The 11,336-nt window shown below is 35.7% G+C and overlaps 1 non-coding gene across 1 annotated transcript; it reads left to right on the top strand.

Moving 5' to 3' along the window:
- The first annotated feature begins 9,625 nt into the window (after positions 1-9,625).
- Positions 9,626-9,732, top strand: LOC113781862. Its single transcript, XR_003469761.1, has one exon. It is a non-coding gene; the product is annotated as a small nucleolar RNA R71 (small nucleolar RNA).
- The last annotated feature ends 1,604 nt before the right edge of the window (positions 9,733-11,336 follow it).

Here is an 11,336-nt window from a genome sequence, read left to right as displayed (position 1 = left end):
AAGCATTTTAACATAATATCCTAGCTGTTGTTTTTTCCTTTTCTAAATTTTATTTCTTGACTTTTTTTTTATCTCTATTTGTCAAATTGCATAGTTACAATACAGTGCCAGCTAAATTCTTACAGTAAATAAATTTGAATTAGACTAAGATAAAAATGTTAGACGTGATAGCTCAATGAAATAGGCTGGAGATATGTCCAAATTTCAATATGCATGACTACTAAATACTGTCAAATTTCCTCAAAATATGTTAATAAAAACAGGTAAAGAGTTGACAATTTTATGTGGAAGAGAGCTACAAAAAAATTGTAGCATAACATAGTCTCTAAAATCACTTGGTTACTCTCCCATCAATTTGTAACTAAAAGTCTGTTTGCAACCCTTAAACTCTATGCCTTCCACTTTGCACCGCAAAATTTAATATTATGTACTTTTCATGCTAAATCTTAATTTATCCTGATTTGGTCTAATTGTTCACGAAGTTCACAAAACTAACGAAATAGGCAGAATATTGTATCACTGAAATCATTTGGCATGATGCTTTCGACTAGATCAAAGGGGAATGGGTTTAAGAAATTAGAATGCAAAAGTTCTAAATTTAAGTTTGAGCTGTATAGTGACAATTAGAGTAAACTTAAAGGGTAGAAAATCAAAACATACCCTTCTTAAACCTAGGGGCAGACAATAAACTAGTATTCAAAAACTAGATAGGCCAGTTCAAGAGCCACCTACGGTTTGGTAAGTTTGAATTTACCCTATATCCTGTAATGATTTTAAATGCTGCAATTATGCTTTCATTTAGAATTTATAATTTAAATACTAATAAGCTGCTATTGGAAATCAAGATCTTAAAGGCTATATTCTGATTATGGAGCTGAGTTTTATAGTGGAAGTAGAAGCTCTAGCAGCAGCTTCAATTTGTGGAGGCAGAGAGGGATTAATTTTTTATTTTGCTAGGATCCAAGCGCGGAATAAACAATTATTGAGCTATCAAGTACACAACAATTTAATGGTAAACAAGATATAAGCATAAAAGATAGCCGACACACAATACTTAACGTGGTTCGACTCCACCATTGAGTCTACATCCACAGAAAGAAACTCGTTCTTTATTATGAGAGGAAAACCCTATACAAGAATATAATTTGAACCCAAACCCAACCCTTGTATACTATCTCTCATCTCCCAAGAACCCTCTCTCATGCCCCATGTATAAGGCTACATGATGCCCTTGTGTCTCCTTGTGTGTCTCTTGTGTAGTATGTCAACCCATCTATTTATAGGGAACATTATTTGATTAAAAAACCCAAATAACAATAGGAAACCAATTCTAATTTCTAGACTTATACATAATAGGAAATAACTTCTAATCCTAAACAAATAGAATATTCTTTGACTACTACTTCAAGTAACTAAAACCAATTAGGAAACTAGTTACTTTCACACAAAATAAGAATTTTACCTAAAAGAAATTAAGCCGATTTCATAATAGATTTCGTTGAATATTATAGTTTGAGTGCAAAGTACTCAAAATGGTGTTTTAAATGGTAGGTCTGACAAACTCAAAAGCTTTAGAGGGAGCAAAACTTTTGACTTGAAGTCTGCCATAGAGACGTGGCATGTTTTGGATCACTCAATTAGCTTATTGCAGTCCACATTTGGGTTTCATTAGGTTAAAGGATAATTTTGTCCTTCAGTGTTCTGGACCTAACGCATCCCCTCCCTCCATCTTCCATATCTCAATTCGAGTAATTTTTAACACCAGCAGCGTCGCTCCATCACACCACCTGACGGGTTTTTACTTTAAGTGCAAGTTTAATTCCGAATTTACACCCGTTGGACTGCAAGTATACAGGTCGCAATTGTAGTACGAGATGTGTATCGGGTCGATCCCACGAGGAGCAATTTAAAACAATTATTAGATACTAATTTACTCTATTATTTAGACTTACAATTAATTTGAGCAGAAACTTCAGAATTTAATTCAACTACAAAAATTCTTAAATAGATAAATGCAATATCTCAAGGGAGTAGAATTCACTAAATATTAAGATCTAGGGATGTAGATTCCACTTATGACACAAAAGATCTAAAATGAATTAATTCAACACTTGTTACTGCTCTTGTTTAACCAAGGATTCATTTCCAGAAATACCAAAATCACATTCTCATGATAATAATGGGTTAAAACAGATTAGTTTGTCCTAATCTCTTGGTAAATACTAAATCTGTTCTTATTCACACATGAAATGCAGATTTCATCCACTTGAACGTATTTCTATTCTCATGAATATACAACTCAAGTTCTACTTGTGTCATTCCATTATTTTTACCATTTCTCAATGAATAAAAATAACTATAAACCTGCTATTGGTGATCAAGCAACAACAAGTAATCCAACATACACAAGTAGATAAGTTAATACAAGACATAACAAGAATGAATAACAATCACTTCATATCATTTGGCCATAAGTTTCATCTACTCCCTAGATAAAGAAAATTAGCTACTCATGAATGATAAAACACTCATAACTTCATTAATGTAAATCATCATGAATTACAAATACAAACAGAGTAAAGAAAGTCTTAGCCAAGATATGATGAAGCCTTCCAAAAATCTCCTTTGTCTTGAACTTAGATGATTACAAGATGAAATCCCAATTGCCCCTTGCAAGTCCTAGGTAGAGAGAATATGTTTTTCTGTAAGAAGCTAAGCTACGAATGGATGTCAGACCTCTCCCCATATTTCTGCATAAAAAGTACTCAAAGGCTCCATTTTTCCAAGTCAAATTCTATCCTTTGATTCCCAAATCTCCACTTTGTTAGCATAGTCAAAAACCAATATTTTTGACTTGAAAATAAGCCACTTTTCTTGCCCTTTTGTCTTCTGAAGCATGTGCACCGAATTCCCTTGCATCTTATAGCTGGAAAGTGGTGTGAACACAAGAGAATTGGCTGAGTCAAATTGCAGAATTTCGGCTATAAAACGCGCCTACACAAAACGCGGCATAACTCGCGTTTTGTCTACTCGCGTTTTCACTCTGGCCTTATTTCAACTGCGATTTTCTCATTTATAAAGGCCAAACTAGCTTTTGTGCAAAACACAAAAGTTGTAGCCCTTTGTGTTAGCTTTCCAATGCTTCAAGAATCATCCAAATCGGAGCTTTGTAGCCTGAGATATGATCGAAATACTGTCACCTGTTCAAACCTCTGTTTTAACTTCCGACCACAGAATGCAGCTTCTGTATTCCAACGTTTTGCCCATGAAGATGGCAGAAATGGATTTCGATGTCTTCATACGAATTGTAGGTCTCTTTCTTAGCTTTAAAATGGTATAAAGATCACCTCAATCCGATAAGTGTAGCTCCCGATATGGTCAAAATACTGAAGAGTGTCAAAACTGACTTGTATTGCATTTCCTCACTTGAACGTTTTTCACTTCATTCTTCTTGTTGCCACTTGAATTCATCACCAAATCTCTATTTTTACCTCATTTGACATCCTTTGGTGATTGAATCATCATTCCTGCATAAAAATGAAGTTTTTACCATTAAAATCAATAGAAATGCAATATTATCCACTTTTACCAAAAATATATAATTTTACCAAAACCTCTTTATTTTATTTATAAAACTAAATAATCAACTCAAAATTAACTAATAAAATGCACTTAAAAATACGTAAAATAAACTCTTATCAAATACCCCCACACTTGAATCATTGCTTGTCCTCAAGCAATATAAAATTCTAACCATCAATGATCCAAAAATTGAAAATAAACATATGTAGTATTTCAACTCCATTTCCTTGAATCAAGGTAAATAACCCTTATGTGATCTTTCCATTAAGTTCAAGTACTCATAATATCAAGCAAAGAAGAGCCAAGTATACCATAATTTTACCAATTCAACTCAACTTCTTATTTTTATCCAATTTCGCAAGCAAGCAACTCCTATAGTCAATAAAGATGCTAACTAATCTCATGATCAACTTCTTATTTTTCTTAAAGAGGGATTTAATTAATTATTTATTTATTTTTTATTTTTTATTTATTTATTTTAAGGGTTAAATATTACTTAAGTTGTGAAAAATGCCTTTTGACGCGAAGATCAACATTTTTAGATGCAGATCCCCGGTTACTCAACATTTCACATACTCAAGTTGCTTTGCATACTCTTAATTCAAGTACCTTTTTACGCGAATGTCGACATTTGTAGATGCCAACCCCCGGTTACTCGGTATGAGAATCATTGGAGTAGAATAACCCTTTTTTTTTTTTAATATATATATATATAATAAAATTCCCTCTAAGAGTAATCATGAGAAGAGTATGACACTTATTAACCATATTAATTTCTTATCTTATAAAATTAGATAAAAAGAAGAATTTTCATCAAATATACAAAATGTAGGCATAATTTTCTCCACTTTACTAGATATACTTTCCTATAGATGTAAAAATTATAATCACATAAAAATCATTTCCAAATTTCATGAGAAAAGAAGTATCAAAACCGCATATATTTATTTTAAAAGGATAAGTGACAACATTTTATTTATTTATTATAGTTAATAACATATATGTGTATAAGGTTTTGGAAAAATTTTGACAGAGTCTCCCCTTAAAAGTGGACTAAAACTCCCTGCCAGCAACCACAAGAAACATAATTTAAGCACAAGAATTATATCAAACACAACTAAAACCACAAGTACCACACATATTTCTCCCCCCCACACTTAAATTACACATTGTCCTCAATGTGTAGGGAAGGAAATAAACAAAAGTAGAAAAGAAAAGAAAGAAGTACTCCCCAAGTCAATGGCTGAGATCCGTATCAGCCACTAATCACGGACCACTGTCAAAATACAAGTACCTACCACATAGAAAACAGAAAAATAAAATGAAGTTAAACATCTTAAGTTCCACAAGTTAAGATAATTAGGCAAGCAAGTTCATCAACTAAAGATAGCTTCTGCAGTGTGCCAAGTCAGTCATCCCCCTCAGCATCATCGTCATCCTGTGCATCACGATTGGGCGGTGGATGAATGCCCAAATGATCTTCAATTCGGCTTAGACGATTCCTAACGTCAGCGAACTGGAATGCAAAGTCCTCCATATGGTCAAAAAGTCGCTGCCAATTAGTTTGTGGTGGAGGAGGAGGTGGTTCTGCAGTAGAAGGTCCAGATTCATCCCGACCATGTCTAGCCTTTTGTCTCCGCTCCTGAACAGGGCGTGGAATGTCTCCCGTGCCAATACCAAGGCGGCGAAGAGTAGTGATAGTCATCTCAGCACGTGGTGGAACATACTCCCGCCGCATGCCTTCCAAGGGAACCTCAAAACGGGGAAAGATTAAAGTCAGTAGACGAGGAAATGATAGTTTGAAGGAAGTTGTCTTACGCCTCGCCGTAGACCTAATGTGGCTGATGATGATGTTAGGCAATGAAATCCGAGCATATGGAGATGTCCGGTTATGGAACATGTAATCCAAGAAGTAGATATCGCTCTTGCGGACCTCCGTGTGCCCCGTCTTCTTTGGGATGACATTGTGAGCCATCATGTAAATGATAAGACGATGACGAGGTTCGAATACATTCGCCAATATAGTCTCCTTTCTGGTAGAGCGAAAAGGTTGGTACTCGAGACCAAACCTAGCCATGGCCAATGAGGGATCCCACCTCCTATTCGGGGGAACAAACTCCTTCTTCAAGTCTACTGGACGTCCGTCATCCATACACCCCAAAATAGCAGCCAAATCTTGCCGTGACAAGGTGATTCGTCTTCCACGCACCCAGGACTCAACTATTTCTCCACTATGGCGCGCCTTACTTTCAATGTTGGCGTAAAACTCGCGCACCAAGTTTGGGTAGTAATGGTTTGGAAGGGTGAGAATAGGAGCCCATCCTAGCTGAGCAAAAGCCTCTGAGATGTTGTACATCATCTCAACTGTTGGATTCACATGCATCTCAAACAGGAACTCCAAATTAGCACGCTCCTCATGCCATTCTTGATTCCTGCGAGTATTGAACCTAGCACTGTCAAAAATCGATCTACCCGCTTCACGGGAGGTGCCCTCACCAGGTCGACGGTTAACTGGTGGAGGAGAAGGTGAATTCTCCTCTTCAGTCACCTCCATCTCTTCATTAACCTCCCTCTCCTCACTACTAGAGGATGAAAGTACCGCTCTTCTTCCCCTTGGCATAGTACCTAAAAAATTTTTCAATTATCCACATGTACTACAACTCATTATTTGGCAACAAAAGTTCAGCATTAATCCAAATAACCTCAAATACAATTGCTCAAGTTCTAATCATTCAATGATCGTACAAGACATATTTTATGCCTAAAGTTGCCCAAAATCACCAAATTACACAAGATATGTATCAATTATAATTTAATTAGTGAAAATAGGAACAATTATGATTATAACTATTTAGAATTAACAATAATAATATGCTTTTAGCTATAATCATGTTTAGGCAAAAATTAAACTAATTAACTCCCCAAATCAACCAAATTACTCACTATACACAATGCACATGCTTAAACATCATCAACTAACCATTTTTAACCATAATTTAACATCACCAATGGCTCGAAAACATCCTAGTTCCTTTTTCCAATTTCATCTAAATATAGCAATTGTGAATTTTAAAGTACTTGAAAACCAATAAATTGCTACATTTAAACATTTAAACATGCTTAAACAATCATAATAATCATGAATAAAATCAAAAATAGCCATGAACCTCATCAAATTTTCGAAATTAAAAGATGTCAGATAGCTCAGGATAAAAAATATGAACTTCTAAAATCAAAAGATTTGATGAAAAAACTTACCTCAATCACATAGAAGGATGTTTGGTGATGCTAAAAATGCAAAAAGCCCTATGAAACAACCTCCAATTGACCTCCAATTGAAGAAATTAGAGTTTAAGAACCCTAACCTTCAATCCCTCAAAAACCTGATTTTAGGTGTTTTTCTTGGATTTTAATCGGTTAAAAAGGGTATATGAAGCTCAAAAGGTGTTGGGGTGATGATTTCTAGCAAGATTATGGAGTAAAAATGAAGATTTGTGAGTTGGGTAGAAGAGAAGAAGGAAAAACGCGGCTGGAAAAATTGAGAAGAGAGGAAAAAAAAATTTGAAGCTGAAATCGCGTTTCTGAAGGCTATATTCAGACACATAAAACGCGACTCAAAACGCGCCTTAAACTCGCGTTTTTGAAGTCGCGTTTCCTGCACAAATCTTGCAGGACTGAAAACGCGACTGTGTTGGAAAACGCGACTTTGAGTCGCGTTTCAGAAGTCGCGTTTTCTGCTTCGATTTTTAGCAGAATTTCAACTTTTGAAAAAATTACAAAAGGTACCCCAATGACTCAAAATGCATCATAGATCATTTGTTTGCCAATTTTAATGACTGGAACAAATGTAAAACATTAAAAACATGCATTTTACCCCTTTATAATGAATCAAAAACACCTTTAACGCAAATCGAGGGGTTGAGTTGTTTGATCAAAGTTCGCCTTTTTTGTACTCAATTGGTCATCCTTGCCTTCAATTGCCAACCCTACATTACAAAAATAACAATTTAGCTAAAACATTGATTCAAACCACAAAATCACACCAAGTTAACAAATATAACCTAAATATTGGGTTGCCTCCCAATTAGCGCTTTTGTTTATAGTCGTTGGCTCGACTGAAAAAGTTGAATCACTTTAGAGCATTAGAGAGCGATTTTCTCCCCATGGGTCGAAACTCCCGAACCAATCCACCATGTGGTGAACCATGCATTGATCTTCATAGTCCAATTTCCTCAAATGCCAAGGAGGGATATTAGACTTGTCATAGAGAGGCTCAACTTCACCTTGGAGTGGATTTTGCTTGTCTTTTCTGAATTGGCTCAACTTTTCACCATTTTCTTCATGGAATGGCGAATTTATTAAGCCAACTTCCATCCTTATCTTCTCCTCCTTTGTTCCTACACCATGAAAGTTAGTACCAAGGACATTTATAAATTTAACTTCTTCGGTCCTTTCTTGGTTAACCTTTTCATCATATGGCATATTAGAAACAAGAGCAGTAGGCTCTATATTCCCTTCTTTATTATCCAAATTGAATTCCAATTCCTCACCATTAACCCGTAATATAAGCTTACCTTTTTCTACATCAATTATAGTTCGTGCAGTGGCTAAAAACGGTCGTCCTAGAATAATTGGCATTCTCACATCTTCTTCAATATCTAAGACAACAAAATCCACAGGTATTATAGATTGTCTTACCTTTATGAGTACATTTTCCAAAATACCCATGGGACGTGTGATTGACCGATCCGCTAATTGCAATGTAATATTGGTAGCTTTTAGCTCTTGAAGTCCCAATCTCCGGGCAACCGATAACGGCATAAGTGACACACTTGCACCTAAATCACATAAAGCATTAGAAAAATGCAATTGACCAATAGTGCAAGGAATAGAAAAACTTCCCGGATCTTTCAATTTAGGAGGGAGTTTATTCTTAATCAATGCACTACACTCTTCCGTTAATGCTATCATCTCATTATCTATAATTTTCCTCTTCTTTGACATGATGTCTTTCAAGAAACGTGCATAAGAGGGAATCTGTGTTATAGCATCAATGAAAGGAATGTTAATGTGCAATTGTTTAAACATTTTGAAGAACTTTTCAAACTCCCGATCCTGTCCATCTTTCTTCAACCTGTGAGGAAAAGGTATCACATTAGAATTTAATTTGGGATGAAGTGCATCAATATCAATGATAACATGATCATTTTGACTTTCTTGCTCCCCTTCAATTGCTTGCTTCTTGTCTTTTTCACCACCTGAATTTTCAAAATCGAATCCCTCAACCGTTTTACCGCTTCTAAGAATGATTGCATTGACATGCTCTCTCGGATTCACTTCGATTTTACTTGGTAATTCACCAGGGTTTCTATTGTTGATCACATTGGCAATTTGACCAATTTGAACCTCCAAGTTTTTGTACATCCCAGCTAATTGGTCCAACCGCCCCTCAACTCGCTCGAATCTATCCGAAGTCACCTTAGCAAGTTTTTCCACCGCGATCTCCCAACTTGGTTTAGTTTCAGCCTGTGGTTGCCTTGGTTGAAATCCCGGCGGATTGGTTGGCCTTTGTTGATTGCCTTGATCTTTCCATCCAAAGTTTGGATGATTTCTCCACCCCGGATTGTAAGTATTCGAGTAGGGATTATTTGGGGCATTTCGGTTGTAATTATTGACAAATTGTACCTGCTCAGAATCAACACACTCATTAATATCATGTTCACCTCCACAGAAAGAGCAACAAGCTACGTGAGCATTAGATGAACTTGGGCTAACTCCACCTTGTCTACTCAATAACTTCATCACGTTATTCATTTGAGCACTCAACATATTGAGAGTGTCCATTTCGATCATACCTGCGTGACGTCTCGTATTACCTCTTTCATTGGCCCATTGGTAGTTATTTGCGGCCATTTCTTCTATCAAATTCTGAGCTTCTTGGGGTGATTTACCCATTAAAGCTCCACCTGCGGCTGCATCAATAATAGTTTTAGTGGAGAAAGATAAACCATTATAAAAGGTTTGTATGATTAACCATTCAGGCAGTCCATGATGTGGACATTTCCGTAACAAATCTCTAAACCTTTCTCATGCTTCATATAATGATTCTCCTTCCATTTGACTAAAACCAGTGATATCCATTCTTAGCTTAGCAGTCTTACCTGGTGGAAAATACTTATTTAAGAATGCTCTTGATAGTTCATCCCATCCAGTAAAAGTATTAGGAGCATGAGAGTGTAGCCAAAGTTTGGCCTTATCTCTCAATGAAAATGGGAACAATCTTAGCCTTATGGCATCATCACTAACTCCATTCATTTTAATTGTATCACAAATTTCCAAGAATGTAGCTAAGTGTGTATTAGGATCTTCTACTGCATTACCTCCAAATTGAGATTGTTGAACCATTTGGATAAGTGATGGTTTAATCTCAAAATTGTTAGCATTTACCGTAGGCCTTACTATGCTTGTTTGAGATCCTTGTGTTCCCGGTAGAGTATAATCTCGTAGAACTCGCCTATTTGGGTCATTTTCGGCCATCTCTTTCGCAAATGGTAGTTCTATCAAAATTTCCTCTATCGGTTGCCAAATCTCTTGTTCCTCTTACTGTTGTGTGTGCCTCCTTTGTCTACGTAGTGTCCTCTCAATTTCTGGATTGAAAGGTGCGACTTCTCGAGACTCCCGGTGCATACACTACAAACAGAAATAAGGGATATTATGCAACTTCAATGGTAAAAAAAAAACTGATTACAATACAAGATTAAATATAATCTAAAAAATAAAGCTGTCTAAATTAATAAAGATGATTAGGCTCTAATATTGCCGCTCCCCGGCAACGGCGCCAAAAACTTGACGGGTTTTTACTTTAAGTGCAAGTTTAATTCCGAATTTACACCCGTTGGACTGCAAGTATACAGGTCGCAATTGTAGTACGAGATGTGTATCGGGTCGATCCCACGAGGAGCAATTTAAAACAATTATTAGATACTAATTTACTCTATTATTTAGACTTACAATTAATTTGAGCAGAAACTTCAGAATTTAATTCAACTACAAAAATTCTTAAATAGGGGAGTAGAATTCACTAAATATTAAGATCTAGGGATGTAGATTCCACTTATGACACAAAAGATCTAAAATGAATTAATTCAACACTTGTTACTGCTCTTGTTTAACCAAGGATTCATTTCCAGAAATACCAAAATCACATTCTCATGATAATAATGGGTTAAAACAGATTAGTTTGTCCTAATCTCTTGGTAAATACTAAATCTGTTCTTATTCACACATGAAATGCAGATTTCATCCACTTGAACGTATTTCTATTCTCATGAATATACAACTCAAGTTCTACTTGTGTCATTCCATTATTTTTACCATTTCTCAATGAATAAAAATAACTATAAACCTGCTATTGGTGATCAAGCAACAACAAGTAATCCAACATACACAAGTAGATAAGTTAATACAAGACATAACAAGAATGAATAACAATCACTTCATATCATTTGGCCATAAGCTTCATCTACTCCCTAGATAAAGAAAATTAGCTACTCATGAATGATAAAACACTCATAACTTCATTAATGTAAATCATCATGAATTACAAATACAAACAGAGTAAAGAAAGTCTTAGCCAAGATATGATGAAGCCTTCCAAAAATCTCCTTTGTCTTGAACTTAGATGATTACAAGATGAAATCCCAATTGCCCCTTGCAAGTCCTAGGTAGAGAGAATATGTTTTTCTGTAAGAAGC

This window comes from Coffea eugenioides, chromosome 8 (genome assembly GCF_003713205.1).
Source record: "Coffea eugenioides isolate CCC68of chromosome 8, Ceug_1.0, whole genome shotgun sequence".
Taxonomy (NCBI): Eukaryota; Viridiplantae; Streptophyta; class Magnoliopsida; order Gentianales; family Rubiaceae; genus Coffea; species Coffea eugenioides.
The sequence above is the reverse complement of the archived record's forward strand: the minus strand, read 5'-3'. Positions and strand labels throughout refer to the sequence as shown.